Source organism: Chenopodium album, chromosome 20 (assembly GCF_948465745.1).
Source record: "Chenopodium album chromosome 20, dcCheAlbu1.1, whole genome shotgun sequence".
In the NCBI taxonomy this organism is placed as follows: domain Eukaryota; kingdom Viridiplantae; phylum Streptophyta; class Magnoliopsida; order Caryophyllales; family Amaranthaceae; genus Chenopodium; species Chenopodium album.
The window spans coordinates 42142846-42149492 of NC_137853.1; positions in this window are offsets into that span (position 1 = coordinate 42142846).

The window sequence follows — 6647 nt, forward strand, 5'->3', positions numbered from 1 at the left end:
AAAAGATGATCCATTCTGTTGAAGAGGGAGAGGCGGTCGGCACATCCGCCTTCCCCGAGGTCATCATCACTGAAAAGGACAGAGGCAAAGTCCATCAGCCGCATGATGACCCTGTGGTCATTGAATGTAAAGTGGCCAACCAACTGGTTGGTCGAATCTTGATCGACACAGGCAACTCCTCTGACCTCATCAGCCTCAAATGATTGTCCAATCTCAAGTACAAGCCAGACAGCATGATGGAGGTTTCTCACACCCTTGTAGGGTTTGGGGGAGGACTCGTGCACCCAGTCGGACGGATAGATTTGCCCATCCGGCTGGGGCAAAAGGGAAACGGTCGGCATATGACCATCCGTTTCCTCGTGGTTGAAGAGCTTACTGCCTACAACCTCATCTTTGGTCGACCCACTCTTAACGAGTGCAAGGCCGTCATCATTCCTGCCCTCATGCTTGTTAAGTATGAGAGGGATGATGGCACAATCGGTTCCCTTAACGGGGACCAAAAGACAGCTCGGGAGTGCTATCTCACGGATGTCAAGCCCGCGGTCGCAGCAACCTTCCGGGGTAAACAAACAGACGACCTTGATGATAACAGGGAAGACCAAGCGGCCCCACCAGCTGAGAAAAAGAGAAAAGTTAGTCAACTGGTGACGGTCAAAAAAGAGAAGCAATAGCAATCACTGACCGGGGAACGGTCGGATGATCTCCGTCCCCAGCCGACTGGTGAACACATTGATATCCCTCTGGACGACGCTCGGCCAGAGCGGACTGTTAAGGTGGGGACGGTTTCTTTTGCTAAGCTAGGTGACAGTTTGCACCAGTTTCTGAAAGAATTCAAAGACATCTTTGCCTATGACGTGGAAGAGATGCCTGGCATAAGCCCGGATCTCGCTGTCCACAAACTTGCCGTGGATCCCAAAAAGAAGCCCATTCGGCAAAAGAAAAGAAATCACGGCGAAGAAAGAAGTCAGGCGGCAGCAGCTGAAGTTAAAAACTGCTGGACGCCAAGTTCATTCGGCCATGCAACTTCCCTGATTGGGTAGCTAACGTTGTGTTAGTAAAAAAGCCGAATGGTACTTGGCGGACGTGTGTTGACTACACCGACCTGAACAAGGCATGTCCGAAGGACAGTTATCCATTGCTAAAGATCGACAGCCTGGTTGATTCAACAGCCGGGCATGCCCCGATGAGTTTCATGGACGCCTATTCAGGCTTTCATCAGATTCCCCTGTGGAAAAAATATCAAGAAAAGACGGCATTCGTCACTGATCAGGGGCTGTTCTGCTTATACTGTGATGTTGTTTGGTTTGAAAAATGCGCCTGCTACTTTCCAAAGAATGATTAACACGGTCTTCATTAATCAGATTGGGAGGAATGTAGAAGCATACATTGATGACATGATAGTCAAATCCAAACTACAAGCGGATCACCTTGCTGATCTCCGAGAAACATTCGCCACACTCAGGCGGCACAAGGTCATGCTAAATCCAAAAAAGTGTGTCTTTGGTGTTGAGTCTGGGAAGTTTCTCGAATTCCTGATTGATCAAAGGGGAATAGAGGCCAATCCTGAGAAAATACAGGCGGTCATCGACATGTAGTCGCCCCGTACTGTGAAGGAGGTTCAAAAACTTACAGGTTGTCTGGCGGCCTTGGGGAGATTCCTCAGTCGGTCAGGCGATAAGTGTCTCTACTTTTTCCAGGCAATCAGGAAGAAGACCAATTTTGAATGGGGTGATGATGCAGAGGCGGCCTTTCAAAAGTTAAAAACTCATTTGCACTCTCTGCCGAGGCTTGTTAGCCCTTTGCCCAAAGAGACGCTCTTCATGTATCTGGCCGTCTCCGATCATGCCCTCAGCACTGTTCTCTTAGCTGAAAGAGACGGTACTCAGCTCCCAGTCTATTTCATCAGCCATGTTCTCAGGAACGCTGAGCTTCGGTACCCCATGGTTGAAAAGTTTGGTCTCGCTCTCTACATGGCCATCAAGAAATTGAAACCTTACTTCTTGGCACATGCGGTAGTGGTCTATACTGACCAGCCGATCAAGCGGCCTCTGACAACCTTGGATTCTTCTGGACGAATGCTCAAATGGGCGATTGAAATGCAAGGATTGGAAATCACTTATGAACCCAGGAAAGCAATAAAGGGGCAAGCATTCGCCGATTTTATTGTGGAAATGACAAGGCCGGTTGCTCCGGATGATACTAGTCAGGTTTGGAAAGTGTATGTGGATGGGAGCTCCACTGCGAACGGCTGTGGTGCAGGGATTATCTGTCAGTCTCTTGAGGGGGACAAATTTGAATATGCACTACGGTTCAAGTTCCAGGTCTCTAATAATGAGGCCGAATATGAAGTCCTGCTTGCTGGCATTCGGTACTGTAAGGCAGCAGGGGCAAAGAAAATTGACGCCTGCTCCGACTCTCAATTGGTCGTACTCCAAGTCAATGGAACGTACGAGGCCACTCATCCGGCCATGATTAAATATTTGCAGGCGGTCAAAGCTGAAGTTGGGACACTTGAAGAATTTACCCTAAGTCAAGTGCCCAGGTCTTCCAACAATTAGGCGGATGCCTTGTCCAAGCTGGCATCATCCGCCTCTTGTGAAACGCCTCGGTCAGTCTTCTGGGAGGTCATGGAAAAAAGGAGTATTTCTGAGGAAGATCCCATTGGAGTTTTGATCGAAGCTCAACCAAGATGGACAGCATCCGGGATTACCTTACAGACGGCACGCTCCCTGACTCACCACAGGAGGCGGCTGTTTTGAAAAAACGAGCGGCTAACTTCGAGTTGCGACAAGGAGAACTCTTCAGGGCTGGTTTTCTGAAGCCTCTGTTGAAGTGTGTTACCCCTGAGAAGGGTAAGGAAGTCCTCAATAATTGCATGCGGGATTTTGCGCCTCCCATATAGGGGGCAGATCCCTTGCTGCCAAAGCCAGGCGGCTCTACTTCTGGCCTACACTGGAGTCGGATGCAATGGAATTGGTGAAAAAATGTGATAAATGTCAAAAATTTAGCAAGCTCATTCATCGTCCGGCTACAGACCTGACGGCCATCCACAGCCCAATACCCTTCGCCAAATGGGGCATGGACATTTTGGGGCCATATACAGCCCCACCAGGCGGCAAGAGCTACATATTGGTGGTTGTGGACTACTTTACTAAGTGGGTAGAGGCGGAGGCGGCCAAAAACATTAAGACAAAAGATGTCATTTCCTTCATCTGGAGGAACATAATCACTCGTTTCGGGGTGCCCATGTCTATGGTTTTTGACAATGGTCCTCAATTTGAAACGCCTCAACTCAAGACTTGGCTGGGAGACCAAGGGATCTCTAGCTTCTTCGCATCAGTCGGCAGGCCTCAAGCAAACGGCCAGGTTGAGGCTTTTAACAAGTTAATCTCAGACGGGATTAAAAAGAAAATTGAACGGGCTGGTGGCCTTTGGGAGGATGAATTACCACACGTCCTCTGGTCCATCAGGACGACTGCTAAAGTGGCAACTGGAGAGACCCCATTCCTTATGGTGTATGGTGCAGAAGCTGTCTTGCCCATTGAGCACTATGAGCCGACTCTTCGAATCATGTTGTATGACGAGGAGGCGAACTGGGAGGCCATGCGTCTAGCATTGGACTCACTACCAGAGCGCAGGGGCAATGTTGCCTTGCGCCATGAGATATACCGTCTGAGAATGACTCGGGCTTACAACAAAAGAGTACACAAGCGTGCTCTCAAAGTGGGGGACTTTGTGCTACGAAAAATGGAAGCAGTCGGTAGGGCGAATGAGCAGGGAAAGCTAACCCCAAATTGGGAAGGCCCCTACCGAATCTATGAGGAAGTAAGAGACGGCACCTACCGCCTAGAAGAACCAGACGGCAGGCAGCTGCCCAGAACTTGAAATGTGGACAACTTGAAAAAGTCCTACTTCTAAGTACGAATGTAAATACTCCAATCTTGTTATCTCAAAGATTTGTTAATGAGAATAAGCTTCCCTTTTTCAACTTTTATTATTTCAGCACCGTCTGTACCAGCTACAGACGGCCAATATGTTTGAAAGGCGTCTGTCCCAACAGCAGACGCCCCAAACCCTTTGAAGGAGCCGATTGTTCTAAACAGTCGTTCCTACGAAATTTTATTAAGTTTATACCAACATTTACTTAATCAATTACGAGGCCTAAGGCCAGATAAAAATAAAAAGAGACCGAATGGTCACAGTCTGCTCCAACATGAGTATGACCGTCTGCTCCAACATGAGTCAGATAACCGGCGACGCCCATTTGGGTGAATTCGTCGAGGAGAAGCATCTCCCATTTGGGTGGCACATTGCTCTACGAATATACAAGCGGCCCAACCGAATGCTAAGGCAGCACTCGCAGTCGTTTGTTTTAATCGAAAGTGAAATCTAAAAGGCCAGAATTTTCTATCTGTTCTAGCACAGTTTGGAAATGGTCACTGTTTCATAAGTAGAGGCTAACCGAGGCATAAAGCCGGATGCGCCTGTTTTAGCTCAAGGGCAAAACAGGCGGAATAATGTTATAAAAATGCGTTAAGTTAACTACTTAGCACTTATTTGAGGCTATCAGCCGGATGCCGCCTGATCCTTACCTATGGGGCAAGACAGGCGGACGAATTACTTTAATGAAAATCAGTTGAGTCCCAGACTTAACACTTTGATCTCAATGAGGCCAATGGCTGGATGCGCCTGTTTTTGCCTATGGGGCAGAACAGGCGGGGATTTTTCCTTAGCATTACAGCTAATTTGGAAATTTGAGTTCTGTTCGAGCCAATGGCCGAATGAACACTTATTTTTGCCAAATTCTGGATGGACGTCTGCCGCGTGGTTTGGGGCAATCACCATAGTGATTGATTGACTTATAAACCATGAATACTCTTCTAAGTATCAATAATTTCCAAGTTAATCAATCTCATAAACCGAAACCACTCGACATCCGTCCAGGGGAAAGAACATTCGCATGGTATACAGGTTATAATACTTGGCCAAAAAACATGCAAAAATTTCAAAACAATTCAAAGGACAGAATATGAAAAACTTCAGCCAAATGGTCGAATGATTCAAATTAAAATGACCAATCGCCACCAAACGATTGGTTGAAATTGTTATCTGGCAAAGCCAGAGGAATTGTCAAATTACCCGACCCCTCGGTCGGTAAAAATACATAAATACTCGGCACGCAGGCCGGAAAAGCAAGTACATGGCCATTCGGCCGCAGAAACAGAAAATAAAAAGCTTAAGTGATCAGGGGAGAGCCTCTTCATTGGCAGCCGGCCTGTTGTCCTTCGGCTGCTCTTCATCATCTTTCTCTCGCTCCTCCGCCTGATCTTCCTCCTCCTCAGAGGACGACTTCTCAGAAGAGTCGGACCCAGAGCCTTCAGCAGCCTCGGCCTCAGCATCAGCCTTGGAAGCTTCTTCCATCTCCTCAAGGAGGCGATCGTCGAGAGCTTTGCTGAGCTCATCAAACTTGGACTTCCAAATCTGATAGTCCGAGCCTGGCTGAACAGCCGCCCAAGTGTCCCGCATGATGGCCTCATTGTCCCTGATCATTTGTTTGACCAGTTCAGATCTATCTTGCTCGGCACGGGACTCAAACTTGGCCCTCAGCTGGTGCTCCTGGTTGGTGAGACACTGCTCCAGGCGGCTCACCCTATTCTGGGCCCTCTCGGCCTCATCCTTGGCGTCCTGAAGGGGCTCGAGCTCCGCCTTAAGGGATTTGATCTCCTTCTTGAGGTTGGAGACCTGAAGGCGGGCCGAGTCCAGATCCTTCTTCACCTGCAGATTGGCCTCCGACTGCAAATACATCATATCAAGCGTCAGAAATTCATTCTGAGCAATATCAAATTGAGCCCTATCCAAGGCGGACTCGGCCTGAGCCTTAGCAGCTTTTACCTCTTTGGACTTCTCCTTGAGGGGTTTCCCGAGCCCTTGGACGCGCAGCATGGCCTGCAAAAAGAAGCCGGATGGTTAGGAACCAGGCGGATAAAAAAAAAGAGACGAATGTAAAAGTGATTCAAGGTTAAGTCTACCTCACAAAGATTCCCTAGAATACCATCAAGGTTTAGGGTGCCGACTCCTCTGACGGATGCTTTATCATCCGGATCAATCGCCCTCAGCATGGACTTGGCCATTTGAACTACAGTCGGCCTCTGTACAGGAACTACAAGAGGAAAACGTTAGAAAAGTACTCAAGTACGAATAGCTTGAAGAAAGGAAAGGGGGACGAATGGTCCTTACCGTCGTCCTCATCCACCTCCTCTTCCCCCAGAACCCTCTTCTGACCGGTAGAAGAAGCGGGCCTTTTTCCCAAAAGCCTCTCCTTACCGGAAGAAGAGGGGGGCTTTTCCCCCAGAAACCTCTTCTCACCAGCAGGGGCGTCTGAGGGCCTCTTGGGCTTATGAGCAATGTGCTTCCGGCCGCCCTTGCCGGATGCGCTCACATCACCCGCCCTAGTCTTTTGGAGCTTAGGGTCGGATGGTTTGGACGGGGATTTGGAGGAGGTACCCTGTATCATTGAAGACAAAACAAAAGTTAGAAAACATTCGGCAAAAACTCAGCATTAATCAGATGGGTGCTAAGTATAGAAATCTCACCCCTGGGGTACCGGCTGGTTGCTGCTCACCCACCCTTGCAGTGGTGGCTTCCGT